General features: G+C 38.1%; 1 protein-coding gene across 3 annotated transcripts in view; it reads right to left on the bottom strand.

Annotated features, from left to right (window-relative positions):
* LOC131671514 (tripeptidyl-peptidase 2) overlaps positions 1-24,191 on the bottom strand; it is a 250,352-nt gene that overhangs the window by 136,375 nt on the left and 89,786 nt on the right. The gene's annotated exons all lie outside the window — the stretch shown is intronic.

Genomic DNA, 24,191 nt, shown 5'->3' with positions numbered 1-24,191 from the left:
ATCATTTCTGCTGTGGAAAATAACGAAACTTTGCTCGAACGAAATAGGAGTTTTTAAAATGATAAAAAAGAAGTAACGGCGTTGAAGAAGTAGAATATTCCAAGAGTTTAAAATCTATTGTGACAGGTAATATTTCATTTAATATATTTTTTGTCCTTTCTTGAATAGAAATATAAATACTGGCGTATAAGATACTCGATACATACAAGGGGGGTCAATAAGTCTTTAAAAAATCCAAGAGATGGCGCTAGTCACGCTTAAATTATGATGTTTTTAGCAAGCAATACTACTAACTACTAGATATCATACAAAGTTTCAGCTCGATTCATTAAGTTGTTTTTTTGTGAGCGTTGATTGAACAAAAAGTTATTGGTTTATTTGAAAAATGAAAAAAACAGAGTTTCGAGCGGTGATAAAACATTTTCATTTGAAAGGCCTTACACCAAAAAAAATGACAGTTGAGTTGAACGCCATTCATGGCAAGTCTGCCCCTGTGTTTAAGACTGTTCATAACTGGGTAAATGAATTTCAACGCGGCCGTAAAACAACAAAAGATGAACCTCGTTCAGGACGCCCCGTAGAAGTGAGTACGCCCGAAATGGTCAACAAAATACACGATATGGTGTTGAGTGATAAAAGATTAAAATTGTGGGACTTAGTTGAGGCCACAGGGGTATCAAAGGGTACAATCATTTCAATTTTGCATGAAAAATTGGGGATGAAAAAAATATCAGCAAGATGGGTGTCGCGTTTGCTCACTGTTGAAAACAAACGAACCCGCGTGGTCACCTCTGAGACTCTTTTGGCATGCATACGCCGTAATCCGGAAGACTTTTGGCGTCGACTCGTAACTGTAGACGAAACATGGATACACCACTACACTTCTGAAACCTAAGAAAAGTCCAAACAATAGATTACCCCAGAAGAATCAGCCCCAAAGAAGGCAAAGACCGTAAAGTCAGCTGGCAAAATTATGGCCACGGTTTTCTGGGATGCGTATGGAATCATCTACATCGACTACTTAGAAAAGGGCCAGACGATCACTAGACAATATTATGCGTCATAATTAGGTTAGCTAAAAGAAAAAATCAGAGAAAAACGTCCTCACTTGAACAAAAAATAATGCCTCTTTCTTCAAGACAATGTTCGAGTTCACACGTGTGCAGTTTCGATGGCAAAAATTAACGATTTAAAATTTGAATTAATTGACCATCCACCATATTCGCCTGATTTGGCTCCCAGTGAATTTTTCTTATTTTCTAATCTCAAAAATGGCTTGCCGGACAACGATTCACGTCGAATGAAGAAGTTATTGCCGAAACATATGCCTATTTTGAGGGTTTTCAAAAATCATATTTTTCTGATGGCTTAAAAAAAACTCAAAAACCGCTTAATAAAATATATCGACCTTCAAGGAGATTATGTTGAAAAATAAAAAAAAAATTACATACGCAAAACTCTTTTTTCCTTCTTTTTGTAAAGACTTATTGATCCCCCTCGTACTTTGATTAAAGTTTCTTTCAAAAACATGAACAAGCGGACAGATACGGTAAGTAATTAAGATTTCCAAGAAAAACATAATTAAGTACATCCTTTTTGCTTTCTGGAAGAAAACGCTTTATAACAGTGAAATTTCAATGCTTACATTCCCCGTCACATGCTCTTGCGAATATTAGGAAGAATCTAGAAAGCACAAGAGTTTAATACCTTGGCGAAAAATTACACAGGTACACAAATAATAGGACATTTTCTATATCACAAGCGACCTATAGTATTCCCGAAGGATTTTGGTGCGGTGAATCCAAATCTAGCCTTAGAATTATTTCATAATATCAGGTTTTTGAGATTTTCTACCAAATGTGAAAAAAACACTGTTTTTTGACATATTTGAGCTTATGTAGCATTGTAAGTAAATTTTTTCACAGAAAACTATTTTTTAAGCATTTTAACCCATTAACGCTCAAGCGAACATTTGACAGACTGTTCATTTTTCGTCTCTAAAATATAAGACAACCCAACTATTATTAGGAAAAAACACTTTCTTATGTAAAAAAACTTGTTCTCTTCGAATCTGAGGTTAAATTTAAAAAATTTTCTCCTAGAAATTCAATATGGCCATAAAAATAACTGAACTCAAAACATCGTCTGTCTGATTTTAACAATTACTGTTTTTCTTATTTTTTTTTCGAAAAAATAAGATTTGGAATCTAGCCATATTACATCCATGAAATATAAAATAGATGGAAAAGATGTGAAAATGTTAATACTAAACATTATTAAAATGGCGGATCCAATATGGCCGCAATTACAAACAATTTTTTTTCGACAATTCTTAGCAAGCAAGTAATCATTTTATATGTTTTGAAGGGTAATAGAGTAAAAATATACAGATCGAATACACTTGACCTTTTGACATTCAAAATTAAAGTTAATTGTAAAAATAAACTAAGATGCAAGATTTCTCGTTTATCTATTACATATTCTCCTTAACAAAGAAAATAAGCCGTAACACGTTAGAAAAATTGAAAATAGGATGAGCTATGCATTTTACAACATAAAGTATTTTTTTATTTTGAAAAAACATATTCACGTTCTTATAGCTTTTAAATGGTTGAAATTTGCAGAGAGACTTTTTTTCAAACGAACTATCATAGAAAAAATCGGTGACATAAAATTCGGATTTATGCAAAATTTGAATAAATGCATTGTTAAATTTTTTTATTCTGTTTGATAAAAGCTATAAAACTATAAGTGTAACGTGGAATCAATCAATTTCGTAGTTAATATGTATTAAGAAATGCAAATAATCATATAAATCTTTATTATCGTGTAACGAAAGCTCGTTCGTTAACCATTATTTAGAGGTGGGCAAGTGAGACGCACTCGCTTATAGTAATTGAGGCAGGAAGGGGGAAGAAACAAAGAAATGAAAATGGTTAATAAATAATACACACAAACAAATTCTCATTTTAACAAATCTAATTAAATCAAATAAAAGTTACATTGCACTTAAACTTCGCTATACCGCACATTAACAAATCGCATAAGAATAAGTCGCATTACACAAACTCTTAATCTAGTAAACACAACGACGTTCTTAACACCTATTACAAAAGCGAGCAAGTTAACTAACTAATCGTGCCGATAAATCTATACAAAACAACACGCGTCGCCCGGCAGATGACCGCCTTGATAACCAACCGACTTAGGCTACTTAGCTAAAAAAGAAAGTCGCCCAGCGAGGGATCACCTGGACGATTTCTCTTTGAGCGATTTATTACCCCGACCGTAATTAGGGCAGTTAGCTAGCGCGTGCACGCCTTAATATTTAAATTTACGCACAGTGCCGTCATTGAAGAGAGACAGAAAGAGAGAAATTAATTTGCGAACTTGACCTTTGATGCTGGAAAATGACGGAGTCCTGGCTGCGCCCTGCGCACGATGTTGCAGGTCGTCGCTGGGCAACTCCTGCCGGTTTCCCAGGTCGCGTCCCGAGCAGATACAGCACCAAGTCGTCTTCTCCTCTCGGTTTTATTCTCGGCCCTTTGTCCTCGGCTGCACTTCTGACTTTTTCGTCGTTGGCCGTCTACCGTCTTACTGCGATCGACTCGGAAAAACTTCTGACACTGCCCTCGCCTTACTACGTCTGTATCGCTTGTTTTTCCTCGCGATCTACAGCTTCTTCGCAAAGAAAATAACAACCAGATAAATTCTACTATCCTCTAAACTATATTCCATAAACTATAAATAAATAAAAAATAAGAACCTAAATGATTGTATGACAAATTTTGACCTTCGAGTCAATACTTAACATTTGGTTCCGATACGAAAAGGGTATTTGCTTTACATAAAGTAACGCTTTATGTCAAATTCATTTTTAATGATTGATAACAATCTTTACAGTTCCGATAACGCGAAAATATTTACGCGACCGTAAGTAAAAAATAAACTAGATTCAACCAGTAATATGGTCAAACATTTGCTGCAGATCCTTTCAAAAGATCGAACAAACTCGCACGCCACCCTCCTACAGGAAGTAGTGGAAATAGGATGGACAAAACCTTGGATGATTCGATCAAATCTAACAGACATACGGTACAAGAAACGCATTTAATTGATATATCAGACATCAATACTTCTGAAAAAAGCACACAAATAAAATCAACATTAAATTTTGAATACCTAGGTGATATCTTCGTCAATTTTTGAGCTAGAAAATTCTTTTTTTTTCTTTTGTAGGGTTTTTCAATTCTTACAAGACCGTTGAACCGAAAAACTTTTTGGCACGAAATTCAAATTTTAAGAACGAATTTAAATTTTTAAATTTATTTCAAAAAACTAACAATAAGTATAAGGCCAAGTTGGAAAAAAATGATTATGTATAATTTTACTTGAAAAATATCTCTATATTTTTTTGGACCCTAAAAAGTGGTGGTACGTACCTAAAAAAACATTAAAAACTTCCTTTTTGCTTCCATAACTCGTCGGTATACTTCTATAAAAAAACAATAGTATGATTGTATATTACGTAAAAAAATACAACAATAACATGTATTACGATTTTGTCATGAGTAACTTTATGCCACAAGACATCAGGAAATAAATTTTCAACCTGCGGGTACTATAGTCAATGTAGTGCGCACCGCCTTTCGCATGCTCGGAATGCTGTAAAGACCCATAGTATCCCTTTTCCTACCCTAACTCATGGTTGATTTAATCAAATTATGTAAGAAATATAATTTTCCAAAAATAATCCTTTACTTTACGTGGAAGAGCTATGCATTTGGTAGATTCACTTTTCCTAAGTTTGTATGTTCTTAAGACCATTTTTATCCATTATTTTTATTTCTGCTGTATTTAAGTGTAAAAGATTACCTAAGTACTTTATAACTATAGGCAAAGTGACTGCAGAATATAATATACAGTGCCTTAAAATTGAAGAAAGAGTTATTTTTCAGGCTTGCCGGAGAGCATACGTCTGCCGGTGTGGTCTATATTGACTATTATATATTATACGTTCTTTTTTATTTGTAATTCGTTTACTTATCAGTATAACTGATTTTTTATCTCAGGTGGTAATAGATTATGAAATAGGTTTTTCAGCTTTTTTTTCTAGTTTCAACAGTACCATTCGAATATAGGCGATAGATAGAAATCCTGAAGATTGTAGAAATCCTGACTATCCTATGTAAAACCCTTCGTATATCTATGAAAATTTTCGCAATTCTATTGCGAATTTTGTTTTTTATCCTGTGTAATACTGAAAAAATCATTTAATTTTTTGCTCAGGAATTCAATCCTTAAAAGAGTGAGGGGCTCCTCAGGGTATGTTTTCATTTTTTGTACTGATTTAATAATTATCTATGAATGTGTGTGTATGTGTATCTTATCTGTCACATAATATTGTTGATTATAATATTTTTATTCAGGGAAATGTAATCCTTACTTCAAAAAGGAAGACGGTTATTAAATTTATGCAATAATAAATACTATAAACTTATTTCAAGTAAAATATTAATCGTAAAATAAATAATCATCGTCTGTTGAAATTTAATTAAAATGGCTATCAATCCAGTGGTTATATTAGCATTACTATCTGTAACGTTCAGTCCTCGCAACGATAAACTTAAAGAATTTGATTTAGTTATTTCTAAGTTTCGCTACCCTGCTACTCAGAACCGGAATGATTCTTAGCTAAGCATTATAAATTTATCTTTCAACAATAAATCTTAATAAAGTGCAAACACCTGAGAGTGTTTGGTAAAATCTCTTCTGAAACCCAGTACTAACAAGGTAAGAAACTAAGTTATCTACCTAAACACACTACATATAATAAAGGCGCTATCCCTTTAACCAACCTCCGCTTAACTCCTGACTAAAATCCAACTTTTACCAACGCGACAGTATTTTAAACTTTATTACGTCTAACCATAACATCTCCTTCTCTAGACATAACACTTCAAAAATGAAGATAAAGTTATTCAATTATGCAATAATAAATACTATAAAGTTATTTCAAGTAAAATATCAATCGTAAAATAAATAATCATCGTCTGTTGAAATATAATTAAAATGGTTATCAATCCAGTGGTTATTTTAGCATTACTATCTATAACGTTCAGTCCTCGCAACGATAAAGTTAAAGAATCAGAGGCTAATACGAAGAAATTAGCGTTATATAGGGTTTTAGAAAATATAATACAGCATAGTGTCAATAATAACGTGTATAAAGAAGAAGAATATACTTTACGTTTTGAAGAAGACAATAGTGATACACTTTCACAAGATGTTGATGAAACAGACGAATTATATAATGATTAGGCAGAAGTTCCAACTTGTTTACGGAATGAAGAAAGCGTACATTTCGAACACAAAAAACAAAAAGTGGACTATTGGCAAAGTGGAAAAAGAAAGCCATTACTATCCATGACAAATGTACAGTCGACGTATAGAAAAGTTACGTCCGAACGTCAATTGCGAGAGTGGAGATTGCAAGTTAAAGCACGAGATAGAAATTGTTTAACTATATATGCAAAACAACTTATTTACTTGAAAAAGTTAAAGAAGCCTTCGAAAGAAAGATGGTTTTCCATGATATTGATATAAAACTATGGGCTCTTGTAAAGAAAGCAGAAGTCAAAATATCATGGTTTAAAGCTTCACATAGATGGATATAACTATTAAAAAAAAACATCACATTGTGTCACGTAAAATAACTAATTTTGTTACTACTTCATCTATACAGAAGGTAATAGATCAAGAATCAAATAAAGAAAATTTTATTAACAAAGTTAAAAACCTTATAAGAGTTCATGGTGCTCAAATCGTTTATAATTCTGATCAGAGTTTCTAATTTAAAAAGAAATAGTTGCTGCACGCTTTGTTATAAAGGGGCGAAGAAAGTTGAAAACATCGTTCAGCTGGTATATTCAACAACACTTACAAGAGAAACCACCGCAACCCTTCGCCTCCGATTTTTCTGCAATTGAGATATGTTATAGAATGTTATAGTATATAGTATATGTTATAGTATATAGATATGTTACCCACAAAAAACAGTCCCCAAAGCAGTCCTACAGCAATATCTTTAGTTGTAATTAATATTTTATTAGGAAACAAAAAAACACAAAATACTTGTAAAAAAAGTAACAGACACACATCAGTTTGGTCCCCGGGGGTTGCAACCCCTACGTTGTATAGAGGAAAAACTGTATTTTTAAGTGTATTTTTACTATACAAAATCAAAAAAATATGTTAAAAAAATTTTAAAACTAATATTCTAGTAAAAATGATAAAACAAAATTGACGTGTATCGGGATATTCCTATTATCTATTATTTCGAGGGTGAACTACCCCTTAATGTTATTAATACAACATAAGCAGTTAATCGCAGAATATGGTGGTTATTTCATGGTCTATGACGCTCAAAAACACATGTATACTTTTGTTCTGCTGAATAAACTATTTAGAGGGTTAAAGCTACCCCCGCAAGTTACCCCTCAACACCATTTTATAGCGAAATTTTTGTATTTTATGCACAGTTTTCGACGAAACAAACTCTAAAAAATTCTTCTACTAAATTTCAGCTAAATATATGTTCAGCTAAATATAGCTAATATATTTCGTCTAGAGGGGCTGCAACCTCCTAAGTCGCCTGAAAGAAAAGCTATGTTTTCAAATATTTTCTTGTAAAATTTTTTCAGAAGAAATGAAGTTTATGAAATTCCGTTTAAAATCTAACACAAAAGTATACAGTATCAGTCACCAGGAGCTGCTACCCCTTCATTGAAGAGTGAACAGAATATTTGTTACCCTAATCCCCTACCACCCCGAACCCAATTTCCTTCAACTTCGAGCTAGTTACCTTGCCACGCTATAACCCGTAACTCCTACACCACAATTTCATCAACCCTCGAGCTGGTTACCCTGCCGCGTTGTAACCCCAAACTTTTAACCCTAATTTCCTTAACCCTCGAGCTGGTTACCCTGCCACGCTCTAACCCCGAAAGCCTACACCCAAATTTCATCAATCCTCGAGCTGGTTACCCTGCCACACTGTAACCCCGAACTCCTACACCCGAATTTCATCAACCCTCGATCTGCTTACCCTGCCCTTTCCAATTTTCTAGTCCGAAACCCGGTTCTCTGTTATTCATAATCCCGATATCGAAATATTTATAGTATCTTCAAATAAAAAAACATAGGCACATTATTTGTAGAAGATAACGTTTAATTAATTACGTATATTTATGTATAGGTAGGAAATAGCAAATGCAACTACGAAATCATGCAAATTTTTGAAGTTGGAAATAGCTACGTGGAATTTCATTTTTAAATCATTATGTTCAACAAATATTACTACAATCCCTGAGGAAATTCGATTATTATGTTATTACGAAAAAATTCATCAGACAATTTTACCATACTAATAGGTATATGTACGTATTTCGCGAGGCGGTTTTAGCCAATATAAAAATACTGACATGAAGTAATGTTACTCTTATTTTCCACCTTAAACACACTCGAGTACGTGCGTGGCAAAAGATAATCAAACTGTGGCATGACGTAGAAACCACAATTAACGAATGCGGTTCGTGTGGTTCAAATAGCAAGATTGGAACTACAACTGTTTTTTTCCTTGATAGAAACCACAATCAACGAATGCGGTTCATGTGGTTTAAATAGTAAGACTGGAACTGCAACTATGTTTTGTTCTTGAGAGAAGTCGCAATCGTTGACGTATGTGATAAGCCAAGATCTAACAGTAGAGGAACCTCGGGTACCTTGATTTGATATCGATTTGTGTGGTGCCAACTCCAAAACAGTTTTGTTCACTTATAGTATATATAAGCATATTCGATCAGCATACTTCAGTAAATTTATAATAGAACTTCGCTTTACATCTACGTTTTTGAACATCAAAATGTGTTAGAATGGCAATTGAAATTCACAACGTCATTCAAAAATTACTGAAAACATTCCACATAAGTGCGGTTGTAGAAAGCATCCCTATATTAAACGATGCAGAGAAGCAGCTACACGATTATGTTGAAGATATATTGAGTAAAAGCATTGAATCGAATTCAGATATTGAATATGAGACAAGAAAGAACTAATGTTTCCTGGATGATGATTTTGATATTAATCCAGAAGTAATTGACGATCAAATTGAAGAAATACATGGCGTAGACTATGCCGAGGTAACTCTAGATACTTATACGGTAACAAATACGGTACTCTACGATGGATATAAAAGAAACGCTGTTGAATACTGGGAAAGTGGTAAGAAAAAGAGACTGTCTTTAAGTTCCGTCCAGAGTAAATATAAACAAGTTTCGCCAGAAAGTCAGTTGAGAACATGGAAAATTTTGACAGGCGGGACCAAAAGAGAGAATCTGTTTAAAGTTTCAGAATATACTTTACAACAACTCAAAGATGCTTTAGATCGGAAGTTAACAGTGCATGATTTAGATCTTAAAAGATGGGCTTTACAAAAAAAGTATAAGTTAGATATGCCTTGGTTTAAAGCTTCACCCAATTGGATATGACTATTAAAAAAAAAGCATAAAATTGTATCGCGTAAAATAACTAAATATGTGACTAAAGTATCTGTTGAAAATGAGGCTAGGCTTAAAGTTAGATTGTCAAAATTTTATCAACCTCATAAAAACAGAATTATCAACCAAAAGTGCAAGTAACATATATAATTCTGATCAAAGTGGATACAATTTAGAAATGCATACTGGTAGAACATTGAGCGAAAAAAGTAAGAAGACAGTCGAATCAGTAGTACAATCAGTATCATCTATTATGCATAATTATACGATTCAACCAACAAAATCTGCAGAAGGTACATGCTATCACCCCTTTTTATGGTATTAAAAGAAACAAACGTAAAGTTTGGACCCATTGTTTTAAAAAAACTATTCAATGCACCTAATATATTTTTGCGAGCAAGTGCATCAGGAAAGCTGTCGAGTGAATTACTTCAAATTTGGTTGCAACATGTATTTTTTCCTAACTATGGGAAAACAGCAGTTTTATTACTAGACTCATGAAGTGGACAGTGTGAACGAACTGTAAAAGATGTGACACCAGCAGATACAAATTTTCTATTTATAACAATTCCTAAGGGTACGACAGGCAAAATTCAACCACTGGAAGTATTCGGTTTTCAATTTTGGAGAAACTTTGTAAGAAAAATATCTGGTGCAATTATTTTATTCGGATAAGATATCAGTTTACATGAGAAAAATAATATTATAAAATTACAGTCTGTCACACATAATCAATTATCTTCGTCTGGATTCAGAAGCGTATTTAAATATGCTTGGTATAAAAGTGGGTACTTGGATAAAAAACCTGATTTGTTCGACAATCCTGTTGAATATTGCTTCGAAATTTCAAAACAGCCTATCTCCGAGACTTGTCACAAAATAGCAATTATAAAATGTGCATGGTGCAATTAACTAATATGTCTACAGCATTTATTTATAGAGTATCATTATTGTTCACAATATGTACGGTGATAATGAGTACCGATCGTCTTTTTATATTAAAAAATGTAATCTCAATATCAGATGAAATCACGAATTAATGAAACGTAAATATAACAGAAAAATGAAATAAAATTAACGCTAACTTGTACAATTATTTCGCGTGTGTCCTTTTCTTCAGAGATATTACAAATATGTCGAAGTTGGCATTATGAATCACAAAGAACCGGGTTTCGAACTAGAAAAGTTGAAAGGGCAGAGTAACTAGCTTGAGGATTGATGTAATTCGGGTGTAGGCGTTCGGCGTTAGAGCGTGGCAGGTTAACCAGCTGGAGGGTTAAGTAAATTGGAGTTGAGAATTCGGGATTACAGCGTGGCAGGATAACCAGCTCGAGGTTTAAGGAAATTGCGGTTTAAAGTTCGGGGTTAGAGCTTGGTAGAGTAACCCGTTCGAGGGATAAGGAAATTGGGGTTAAGAGTTTTGGGTTACAGCGTGGCAGGGTAACCTGCTCGAGCATTAGTGAAATACGGGCGTAGGAGTTCGGGATCATAGCGTGGCAGGGTAATTAGTTCAAGGGTTAAGGAAATTGCGGTTAAGAGGTCAAAGTTAGAGCGTAGCAGGGTAACCTGCTCGAGGATTGATGAAATTCGGATATAGGAGATTGGAAGTGGAGCGTGACAGGGTAACCAGCTCCAGAATTGATGTTATTCGGGTGTAGGAGTTCAGGGTTAGAGAGTGGCAGGGTAACCAGCTCGAGGGTTCAGGAAATTGAGGTTGAGAGTTCAAGGATAGAGCGAGGCAGGGTTACCAGCTCGAGGGTTGATGAAATCGGGTGTAGGTGTTCGGAGTTACAGCGTGGCAGGGTAGCAGTTTCAGGGTTGATGATATTGCGGTTTAGAGTTCGAGGTTACAGCATGGCAGGGTAACAAGCTCGAGGGTTAAGGTAATCGGGGTGTAGGAGTTCGGGTTTAGAGAGTGGCAGTGTAACCAGCGCGAGTGTTTGTGAAATTCGGATATAGGAGTTCGGGGTCAGAGCGTTGCAGGGTAACCAGCTCGAGGGTTAAGGAAATTCGGATGTAGGAGTTTGAGGTTAGAGCGTGTCAGGGTAACCAGATCGAGTGTTTGATGAATTTCGGGTGTAGTAGTTCGGGGTTACAGCGTGGTAGGGTAAGCAGTTTCAGGGTTAAGTAAATTGGGGTTAAGAGTTTGGGGTTAGTGCGTGATAATTAACCAGGTCGAGGATTGATGTAATTCGGGTGTAGGAGTTCGGGAATGGAGCATAGCAGGGTAACCGTCTCGAGGTTTAATGAAATTGGGTGTAGGAGTTCAGAGTTAGAACGTGGCATGGTAACCAGCTCGAGGGTTAAGGAAATTAGAGTTAAGATTTCGAAGTTAGTCCGGGGCATGATGACCAGCTCGAGGATTGATTAAATTAGGGTGTAGGTATTCGGGGTCAGAGCTTTGAAGGATAACCAGCTCTAGGATTGTTGAAATTCGGGTGTAGGAGTTCGGGGCTATAGCTTTGAAGGGTAACCATCACGAGTATTGATGTAATTTGGGTGTAGGAGTTGGGGGCTAGAGCTTCGCAGAGTAACCAGCTCGAGTATTGATGTAATTTGGGTGTAAGAGTTCGGGGTCAGAGCTTTGTAGGATAACCAGCTCTAGGATTGTTGAAATTCCGGTGTAGGAGTTCGGGGCTAGAGCGTTGCAGGGTAACCAGCTCGAGTATTGATGTAATTTGGGTGTAGGAGTTCGGGATTACAGCGTGGCAGGATAACCAGCTCGAGGTTTAAGGAAATTGCGGTTTAGAGTTCGGGGTTAGAGCTTGGTAGAGTAACCCGTTCGAGGGATAAGGAAATTGGGGTTAAGAGTTTTGGGTTACAGCATGGCAGGGTAACCTGCTCGAGCATTAGTGAAATACGGGCGTAGGAGTTCGGGATTATAGCGTGGCAGGGTAATTAGTTCAAGGGTTAAGGAAATTGCGGTTAAGAGGTCAGAGTTAGAGCGTAGCAGGGTAACCTGCTCGAGGATTGATGAAATTCGGATATAGGAGATTGGAAGTGGAGCGTGACAGGGTAACCAGCTCCAGAATTGATGTTATTCGGGTGTAGGAGTTCAGGGTTAGAGAGTGGCAGGGTAACCAGCTCGAGGGTTCAGGAAATTGAGGTTGAGAGTTCAAGGATAGAGCGTGGCAGGGTTACCAGCTCGAGGGTTGATGAAATCGGGTGTAGGTGTTCGGAGTTACAGCGTGGTAGGGTGTTCAGCTCGAGGGTTGATGAAATCGGGTGTAGGCGTTCGGAGTTACAGCGTGGCAGGGTAACAAGCTCGAGGGTTAAGGTAATCGGGGTGTAGGAGTTCGGGTTTAGAGAGTGGCAGTGTAACCAGCGCGAGTGTTTGTGAAATTCGGATATAGGAGTTCGGGGTCAGAGCGTTGCAGGGTAACCAGCTCGAGGGTTAAGGAAATTCGGATGTAGGAGTTTGAGGTTAGAGCGTGTCAGGGTAACCAGATCGAGTGTTTGATGAATTTCGGGTGTAGTAGTTCGGGGTTAGTGCTTGATTGGGTTACCAGCTCGAGGGTTGGTGAAATTCGTGTGTAGGAGTTCGGGTTTAGAATTTGGCAGGGTAACAAGCTTGAGCGTTAATGAAATTGGGGTTAACAGTTTGGTGTTACAGCGTGGCAGGGTAAGCTTAAGGGTTGATGAAATTGCGGTTTAGAGTTCGGATTAAGAGAGTGGCAGGGTAACCAACTCGAGGATTTATGTAATTTGGGTGTTGGAGTTCTGGGTTAGAGCGGGGCACGGTAACCAGCTCGAGGATTGATGAAATTCGGGTGTAGTAGTTCGAGGATAGAGCTTGGTTGGGTAACCAGCCCGGGGATTGATGAAATTCGGGTGTAGGAGTTCGTGGTTAGAGTGTGGCGGGTTAATCAGCTCGATGGTTAAAGAAATTGCGGTTTAGAGTTCGGGGTTAGAGCTTGTAGGGTAACCAATTCGAGGGATAAGGAAATTGGGATTAAGAGTTTTAGGTTACAGCGTGACAGGGTAACCAGCTCGAGGGTTAAGGAAATTGAGGTTGAGAGTTGGTGGTTACAGCGTGGCAGGGTAACCTGCTCGAGGATTGATGAAATTCGGATATAGGAGATTGGAAGTGGAGCGTGACAGGGTAACCAGCTCCAGAATTGATGTTATTCGGGTGTAGGAGTTCAGGGTTAGAGAGTGGCAGGGTAACCAGCTCGAGGGTTCAGGAAATTGAGGTTGAGAGTTCAAGGATAGAGCGAGGCAGGGTTACCAGCTCGAGGGTTGATGAAATCGGGTGTAGGCGTTCGGAGTTACAGCGTGGCAGGGTAGCAGTTTCAGGGTTGATGATATTGCGGTTTAGAGTTCGAGGTTACAGCATGGCAGGGTAACAAGCTCGAGGGTTAAGGTAATCGGGGTGTAGGAGTTCGGGTTTAGAGAGTGGCAGTGTAACCAGCGCGAGTGTTTGTGAAATTCGGATATAGGATTTCGGGGTCAGAGCGTTGCAGGGTAACCAGCTCGAGGGTTAAGGAAATTCGGATGTAGGAGTTTGAGGTTAGAGCGTGTCAGGGTAACCAGATCGAGTGTTTGATGAATTTCGGGTGTAGTAGTTCGGGGTTAGTGCTTGATTGGGTTACCAGCTCGAGGGTTGGTGAAATTCGTGTGTAGGAGTTCGGGTTTAGAATTTGGCAGGGTAACAAGCTTGAGCGTTAATGAAATTGGGGTTAACAGTTTGGTGTTACAGCGTGGCAGGGTAAGCTTAAGGGTTGATGAAATTGCGGTTTAGAGTTCGGATTAAGAGAGTGGCAGGGTAACCAACTCGAGGATTTATGTAATTTGGGTGTTGGAGTTCTGGGTTAGAGCGGGGCACGGTAACCAGCTCGAGGATTGATGAAATTCGGGTGTAGTAGTTCGAGGATAGAGCTTGGTTGGGTAACCAGCCCGGGGATTGATGAAATTCGGGTGTAGGAGTTCGTGGTTAGAGTGTGGCGGGTTAATCAGCTCGATGGTTAAAGAAATTGCGGTTTAGAGTTCGGGGTTAGAGCTTGTAGGGTAACCAATTCGAGGGATAAGGAAATTGGGATTAAGAGTTTTAGGTTACAGCGTGACAGGGTAACCAGCTCGAGGGTTAAGGAAATTGAGGTTGAGAGTTGGTGGTTACAGCGTGGCAGGGTAACCTGCTCGAAATTTAGTGAAATACGGGCGTAGGAGTTCGGGATTAGAGCGTGGCAGGGTAACCAGTTCGAGGGTTAAGGAAATTGCGTTTAAGAGTTCAAGGTTAGAGCGTCGCAGGGTTACCAGCTCGAGGATTGATGTAATTCGGGTGTAGGTGTTCGGAGTTACAGCGTGGCAGGGTAAGTAGCTTCAGGGTTGACGAAATGGCGGTTTAGAGTTCGAGGTTACAGCATGGGAGGGTACCCAGCTCGAGTGTTAAGGCAATTCGGTCGTAGAAGTTCGGGGTTAGAGCGTGGTATGGTGACCAGCTCGAGGGTTGATGAAATCCGGTGTAGGAGTTCGGCGTGGTCAGAGCTTTGTAGGTTAACCAGCTGTAGGATTGGTGAAATTGGGGTTTAGAAGTGCGGGGTTTGAGCGTGGCAGGTAACCAGCTGAAGAGTGAATAAAATCGGGTGTAGAATTTCGGGGTTAGAACGTGGCAGGACATCCAGCTAGAGAATTGATGAAATTAGGGAGTAGGAGTTCGGGGTTAGAGCGTGGCAGGATAACCAGCTCGACGGTTAAGTAAATTGGGGTTAAGAGTTTGGGGTTAGAGCGTGGCAGGGTAACCAGCTCGAGGATTGATGTAATTCGGGTGTAGGAGTTCTGGGTTAGAGCGAGGCAGGGTATCCACCCCGAGAATTGATGTAATTCCAGTGTAGGAGTTCGGGGCTAGAGCGTTGCAGGTTAATCAGCTCGATTATTGATGTAATTTGGGTGTAGGAGTTCGGGGCTAGAGCTTTGCAGGGTAACCAGCTCGTGGATTGATTAAATTAGGGTGTAGGAGTTCGGGACGTGAGCGTTGCAGGGTAACCAGCTCGAGTATTGATGTAATTCTGGTGTAGAAGTTCGGTGTTAGAGCGTGGTAGGGCGACCAGCTCGAGGATTGATGAAATCCGGTGTAGGAGTTCGGGATTGGATCGTTGCAGGGTAACCAGCTCGAGGATTGATGTAATTCGGATGTAGGAGTTCTGGGTTAGAGCGAGGCAGGGTATCCACCCCGAGAATTGATGTAATTCCGGTGTAGGAGTTCGGGGCTAGAGCGTTGCAGGGTAATCAGCTCGATTATTGATGTAATTTGGGTGTAGGAGTTCGGGGTCAGAGCTTTGCAGGGTAACCAGCTCTAGGGTTAATGAAATCGGGTGTAGGAGTTCGGGATTGGAGCGTTGCAGGGTAACCAGCTCGAGGGTTAAGTAAATTGGGGTTAAAATTTTGGGGTTAGTGCGTGGCAGGATAACCAGCTCTAGGAATGTAGAAATTCGGGTGTAGGAGTTCTGGGTTAGAGCGTGGCATGGTAACCAGCTCGTGGATTGATTAAATTAGGGTGTAGGAGTTCTGGATTTGTGCGGGGCACGGTAACCAGCTCGAGAATTGATGTAATTCGGGTGTATGAGTTCGGGGTTAGAGCGTGGCAGGGTAAACAGCTCGAGGGTTAAGTAAATTGGGTTTAAGAATTTGGGGTGAGAGCGGGGCAGGGTAACCAGCTCGAGGATTGATGAAATTCGGGTGTAGGTGTTCGGGGTTAGAGTATGGCCGGGTAACCAGCTGTTGGATTGATAAAATTCGGGTGTAGGAGATCGGTGTTAGTGCGGGGCAGGGTAACCAGCTCGAGCGTCGATGAAGACGGTTGTAGGAGTTCAGGGTTAGAGCGCGGAAGGATAACCAGCTCGAGGATTGATGAATTTCAGGTGTTGGAGTTCGGGGTTGGTGCGTGGCAGGGTAACCAGCTGTTGGATTGATAAAATTCGGGTGTAGGAGATCGGTGTTAGTGCGGGGCAGGGTAACCAGCTCGAGGGTTGATGAAATTCGGGTGTAGGAGTTCGGGGTTACAGTGTGGCAGGGTAACCAGCTCGAGGATTGATGAAATTTGGGTGTAGGCTTTCGGGGTTAGAGCGTGGCAGGGTAACCAGCTCGAGGGTTAAGGAAATTAGGGTTAAAAGTTTGGGGTTACAACGCGGCAGGGTAACCAGCTCGAGGGTTGATGAAATTGTGGTGTAGGAGTTACGGGTTATAGCGTGGCAAGGTAACTAGCTCGAAGTTGAAGGAAATTGTGTTCGGGTTGGTAGGGGATTAGGGTAACAAATATTCTGTTCACTCTTCAATGAAGGGGTAGCAGCTCCTGGTGACTGATACTGTATACTTTTGTGTTAGATTTTAAACAGAATTTCATAAACTTCATTTGTTCTGAAACAATTTTGCAAGAAAATATTTGAAAACATAGCTTTTCTTTCAGGCGATTTAGGGAGTTACAGCCCCTGTAGACGAAATCCATATATTTCCCTGAAATTTGGTAAAAGTATTTACTTAACCCTCGAGCTGGTTACCCTGCCACGCTCTAACCCCGAACTCCTACACCCGAATTTCACCAATTCTAGAGCTGGTTATCCTACAAAGCTCTGACCCCGAACTCCTACACCCAAATTACATCAATACTCGAGCTGGTTACCCTGCAACGCTCTAGCCCCGAACTCCTACACCGGAATTTCAACAATCCTAGAGCTGGTTATCCTACAAAGCTCTGACCCCGAACTCTTACACCCAAATTACATCAATACTCGAGCTGGTTACTCTGCGAAGCTCTAGCCCCCAACTCCTACACCCAAATTACATCAATACTCGTGATGGTTACCCTTCAAAGCTATAGCCCCGAACTCCTACACCCGAATTTCAACAATCCTAGAGCTGGTTATCCTTCAAAGCTCTGACCCCGAATACCTACACCCTAATTTAATCAATCCTCGAGCTGGTCATCATGCCCCGGACTAACTTCGAAATCTTAACTCTAATTTCCTTAACCCTCGAGCTGGTTACCATGCCACGTTCTAACTCTGAACTCCTACACCCAATTTCATTAAACCTCGAGACGGTTACCCTGCTATGCTCCATTCCCGAACTCCTACACCCGAATTACATCAATCCTCGACCTGGTTAATTATCACGCACTAACCCCAAACTCTTAACCCCAATTTACTTAACCCTGAAACTGCTTACCCTACCACGCTGTAACCCCGAACTACTACACCCGAAATTCATCAAACACTCGATCTGGTTACCCTGACACGCTCTAACCTCAAACTCCTACATCCGAATTTCCTTAACCCTCGAGCTGGTTACCCTGCAACGCTCTGACCCCGAACTCCTATATCCGAATTTCACAAACACTCGCGCTGGTTACACTGCCACTCTCTAAACCCGAACTCCTACACCCCGATTACCTTAACCCTCGAGCTTGTTACCCTGCCATGCTGTAACCTCGAACTCTAAACCGCAATATCATCAACCCTGAAACTGCTACCCTGCCACGCTGTAACTCCGAACGCCTACACCCGATTTCATCAACCCTCGAGCTGAACACCCTACCACGCTGTAACTCCGAACACCTACACCCGATTTCATCAACCCTCGAGCTGGTAACCCTGCCTCGCTCTATCCTTGAACTCTCAACCTCAATTTCCTGAACCCTCGAGCTGGTTACCCTGCCACTCTCTAACCCTGAACTCCTACACCCGAATAACATCAATTCTGGAGCTGGTTACCCTGTCACGCTCCACTTCCAATCTCCTATATCCGAATTTCATCAATCCTCGAGCAGGTTACCCTGCTACGCTCTAACTCTGACCTCTTAACCGCAATTTCCTTAACACTTGAACTAATTACCCTGCCACGCTATGATCCCGAACTCCTACGCCCGTATTTCACTAATGCTCGAGCAGGTTACCCTGCCACGCTGTAACCCAAAACTCTTAACCCCAATTTCCTTATCCCTCGAACGGGTTACTCTACCAAGCTCTAACCCCGAACTTTAAACCGCAATTTCCTTAAACCTCGAGCTGGTTATCCTGCCACGCTGTAATCCCGAATTCTCAACTCCAATTTACTTAACCCTCCAGCTGGTTAACCTGCCACGCTCTAACGCCGAACGCCTACACCCGAATTACATCAATCCTCAAGCTAGTTACTCTGCCCTTTCAACTTTTCTAGTTCGAAACCCGGTTCTTTGTGATTCATAATGCCAACTTCGACATATTTGTAATATCTCTGAAGAAAAGGACACACGCGAAATAATTGTACAAGTTAGCGTTAATTTTATTTCATTTTTCTGTTATATTTACGTTTCATTAATTCGTGATTTCATCTGATATTGAGATTACATTTTTTAATATAAAAAGACAATCGGTACTCATTATCACCGTACATATTGTGAACAATAATGATACTCTATAAATAAATGCTGTAGACATATTAGTTAATTGCACCATGCACATTTTATAATTGCTATTTTGTGACAAGTCTCGGAGATAGGCTGTTTTGAAATTTCGAAGCAATATTCAACAGGATTGTCGAACAAATCAGGTTTTTTATCCAAGTACCCACTTTTATACCAAGCATATTTAAATACGCTTCTGAATCCAGACGAAGATAATTGATTATGTGTGACAGACTGTAATTTTATAATATTATTTTTCTCATGTAAACTGATATCTTATCCGAATAAAATAATTGCACCAGATATTTTTCTTACAAAGTTTCTCCAAAATTGAAAACCGAATACTTCCAGTGGTTGAATTTTGCCTGTCGTACCCTTAGGAATTGTTATCAATAGAAAATTTGTATCTGCTGGTGTCACATCTTTTACAGTTCGTTCACACTGTCCACTTCATGAGTCTAGTAATAAAACTGCTGTTTTCCCATAGTTAGGAAAAAATACATGTTGCAACCAAATTTGAAGTAATTCACTCGACAGCTTTCCTGATGCACTTGCTCGCAAAAATATATTAGGTGCATTGAATAGTTTTTTTAAAACAATGGGTCCAAACTTTACGTTTGTTTCTTTTAATACCATAAAAAGGGGTGATAGCATGTACCTTCTGCAGATTTTGTTGGTTGAATCGTATAATTATGCATAATAGATGATACTGATTGTACTACTGATTCGACTGTCTTCTTACTTTTTTCGCTCAATGTTCTACCAGTATGCATTTCTAAATTGTATCCACTTTGATCAGAATTATATATGTTACTTGCACTTTTGGTTGATAATTCTGTTTTTATGAGGTTGATAAAATTTTGACAATCTAACTTTAAGCCTAGCCTCATTTTCAACAGATACTTTAGTCACATATTTAGTTATTTTACGCGATACAATTTTATGCTTTTTTTTTAATAGTCATATCCAATTGGGTGAAGCTTTAAACCAAGGCATATCTAACTTATACTTTTTTTGTAAAGCCCATCTTTTAAGATCTAAATCATGCACTGTTAACTTCCGATCTAAAGCATCTTTGAGTTGTTGTAAAGTATATTCTGAAACTTTAAACAGATTCTCTCTTTTGGTCCCGCCTGTCAAAATTTTCCATGTTCTCAACTGACTTTCTGGCGAAACTTGTTTATATTTACTCTGGACGGAACTTAAAGACAGTCTCTTTTTCTTACCACTTTCCCAGTATTCAACAGCGTTTCTTTTATATCCATCGTAGAGTACCGTATTTGTTACCGTATAAGTATCTAGAGTTACCTCGGCATAGTCTACGCCATGTATTTCTTCAATTTGATCGTCAATTACTTCTGGATTAATATCAAAATCATCATCCAGGAAACATTAGTTCTTTCTTGTCTCATATTCAATATCTGAATTCGATTCAATGCTTTTACTCAATATATCTTCAACATAATCGTGTAGCTGCTTCTCTGCATCGTTTAATATAGGGATGCTTTCTACAACCGCACTTATGTGGAATGTTTTCAGTAATTTTTGAATGACGTTGTGAATTTCAATTGCCATTCTAACACATTTTGATGTTCAAAAACGTAGATGTAAAGCGAAGTTCTATTATAAATTTACTGAAGTATGCTGATCGAATATGCTTATATATACTATAAGTGAACAAAACTGTTTTGGAGTTGGCACCACACAAATCGATATCAAATCAAGGTACCCGAGGTTCCTCTACTGTTAGATCTTGGCTTATCACATACGTCAACGATTGCGACTTCTCTCAAGAACAAAACATAGTTGCAGTTCCAGTCTTACTATTTAAACCACATGAACCGCATTCGTTGATTGTGGTTTCTATCAAGGAAAAAAACAGTTGTAGTTCCAATCTTGCTATTTGAACCACACGAACCGCATTCGTTAATTGTGGTTTCTACGTCATGCCACAGTTTGATTATCTTTTGCCACGCACGTACTCGAGTGTGTTTAAGGTGGAAAATAAGAGTAACATTACTTCATGTCAGTATTTTTATATTGGCTAAAACCGCCTCGCGAAATACGTACATATACCTATTAGTATGGTAAAATTGTCTGATGAATTTTTTCGTAATAACATAATAATCGAATTTCCTCAGGGATTGTAGTAATATTTGTTGAACATAATGATTTAAAAATGAAATTCCACGTAGCTATTTCCAACTTCAAAAATTTGCATGATTTCGTAGTTGCATTTGCTATTTCCTACCTATACATAAATATACGTAATTAATTAAACGTTATCTTCTACAAATAATGTGCCTATGTTTTTTTATTTGAAGATACTATAAATATTTCGATATCGGGATTATGAATAACAGAGAACCGGGTTTCGGACTAGAAAATTGGAAAGGGCAGGGTAAGCAGATCGAGGGTTGATGAAATTCGGGTGTAGGAGTTCGGGGTTACAGTGTGGCAGGGTAACCAGCTCGAGGATTGATGAAATTTGGGTGTAGGCTTTCGGGGTTAGAGCGTGGCAGGGTAACCAGCTCGAGGGTTAAGGAAATTAGGGTTAAAAGTTTGGGGTTACAACGCGGCAGGGTAACCAGCTCGAGGGTTGATGAAATTGTGGTGTAGGAGTTACGGGTTATAGCGTGGCAAGGTAACTAGCTCGAAGTTGAAGGAAATTGGGTTCGGGGTGGTAGGGGATTAGGGTAACAAATATTCTGTTCACTCTTCAATGAAGGGGTAGCAGCTCCTGGTGACTGATACTGTATACTTTTGTGTTAGATTTTAAACGGAATTTCATAAACTTCATTTCTTCTGAAAAAATTTTACAAGAAAATATTTGAAAACATAGCTTTTCTTTCAGGCGACTTAGGAGGTTGCAGCCCCTCTAGACGAAATATATTAGCTATATTTAGCTGAACATATATTTAGCTGAAATTTAGTAGAAGAATTTTTTAGAGTTTGTTTCGTCGAAAACTGTGCATAAAATACAAAAATTTCGCTATAAAATGGTGTTGAGGGGTAACTTGCGGGGGTAGCTTTAACCCTCTAAATAGTTTATTCAGCAGAACAAAAGTATACATGTGTTTTTGAGCGTCATAGACCATGAAATAACCACCATATTCTGCGATTAACTGCTTATGTTGTATTAATAACATTAAGGGGTAGTTCACCCTCGAAATAATAGATAATAGGAATATCCCGATACACGTCAATTTTGTTTTATCATTTTTACTAGAATATTAGTTTTAAAATTTTTTTAACATATTTTTTTGATTTTGTATAGTAAAAATACACTTAAAAATACAGTTTTTCCTCTATACAACGTAGGGGTTGCAACCCCCGGGGACCAAACTGATGTGTGTCTGTTACTTTTTTTACAAGTATTTTGTGTTTTTTTGTTTCCTAATAAAATATTAATTACAACTAAAGATATTGCTGTAGGACTGCTTTGGGGACTGTTTTTTGTGGGTAACATATCTATATACTATAACATATACTATATACTATAACATTCTATAACATATCTCAATTGCAGAAAAATCGGAGGCGAAGGGTTGCGGTGGTTTCTCTTGTAAGTGTTGTTGAATATACCAGCTGAACGATGTTTTCAACTTTCTTCGCCCCTTTATAACAAAGCGTGCAGCAACTATTTCTTTTTAAATTAGAAACTCTGATCAGAATTATAAACGATTTGAGCACCATGAACTCTTATAAGGTTTTTAACTTTGTTAATAAAATTTTCTTTATTTGATTCTTGATCTATTACCTTCTGTATAGATGAAGTAGTAACAAAATTAGTTATTTTACGTGACACAATGTGATGTTTTTTTTTAATAGTTATATCCATCTATGTGAAGCTTTAAACCATGATATTTTGACTTCTGCTTTCTTTACAAGAGCCCATAGTTTTATATCAATATCATGGAAAACCATCTTTCTTTCGAAGGCTTCTTTAACTTTTTCAAGTAAATAAGTTGTTTTGCATATATAGTTAAACAATTTCTATCTCGTGCTTTAACTTGCAATCTCCACTCTCGCAATTGACGTTCGGACGTAACTTTTCTATACGTCGACTGTACATTTGTCATGGATAGTAATGGCTTTCTTTTTCCACTTTGCCAATAGTCCACTTTTTGTTTTTTGTGTTCGAAATGTACGCTTTCTTCATTCCGTAAACAAGTTGGAACTTCTGCCTAATCATTATATAATTCGTCTGTTTCATCAACATCTTGTGAAAGTGTATCACTATTGTCTTCTTCAAAACGTAAAGTATATTCTTCTTCTTTATACACGTTATTATTGACACTATGCTGTATTATATTTTCTAAAACCCTATATAACGCTAATTTCTTCGTATTAGCCTCTGATTCTTTAACTTTATCGTTGCGAGGACTGAACGTTATAGATAGTAATGCTAAAATAACCACTGGATTGATAACCATTTTAATTATATTTCAACAGACGATGATTATTTATTTTACGATTGATATTTTACTTGAAATAACTTTATAGTATTTATTATTGCATAATTGAATAACTTTATCTTCATTTTTGAAGTGTTATGTCTAGAGAAGGAGATGTTATGGTTAGACGTAATAAAGTTTAAAATACTGTCGCGTTGGTAAAAGTTGGATTTTAGTCAGGAGTTAAGCGGAGGTTGGTTAAAGGGATAGCGCCTTTATTATATGTAGTGTGTTTAGGTAGATAACTTAGTTTCTTACCTTGTTAGTACTGGGTTTCAGAAGAGATTTTACCAAACACTCTCAGGTGTTTGCACTTTATTAAGATTTATTGTTGAAAGATAAATTTATAATGCTTAGCTAAGAATCATTCCGGTTCTGAGTAGCAGGGTAGCGAAACTTAGAAATAACTAAATCAAATTCTTTAAGTTTATCGTTGCGAGGACTGAACGTTACAGATAGTAATGCTAATATAACCACTGGATTGATAGCCATTTTAATTAAATTTCAACAGACGATGATTATTTATTTTACGATTAATATTTTACTTGAAATAAGTTTATAGTATTTATTATTGCATAAATTTAATAACCGTCTTCCTTTTTGAAGTAAGGATTACATTTCCCTGAATAAAAATATTATAATCAACAATATTATGTGACAGATAAGATACACATACACACACATTCATAGATAATTATTAAATCAGTACAAAAAATGAAAACATACCCTGAGGAGCCCCTCACTCTTTTAAGGATTGAATTCCTGAGCAAAAAATTAAATGATTTTTTCAGTATTACACAG

This window comes from Phymastichus coffea, unplaced genomic scaffold (genome assembly GCF_024137745.1).
Source record: "Phymastichus coffea isolate CEN01 unplaced genomic scaffold, Cenicafe_Pcof_1.1 PCOF00010, whole genome shotgun sequence".
Taxonomy (NCBI): domain Eukaryota; kingdom Metazoa; phylum Arthropoda; class Insecta; order Hymenoptera; family Eulophidae; genus Phymastichus; species Phymastichus coffea.
Note: the sequence above shows the minus strand (reverse complement) of the source record. Positions and strands in the feature narration are given on the sequence as shown.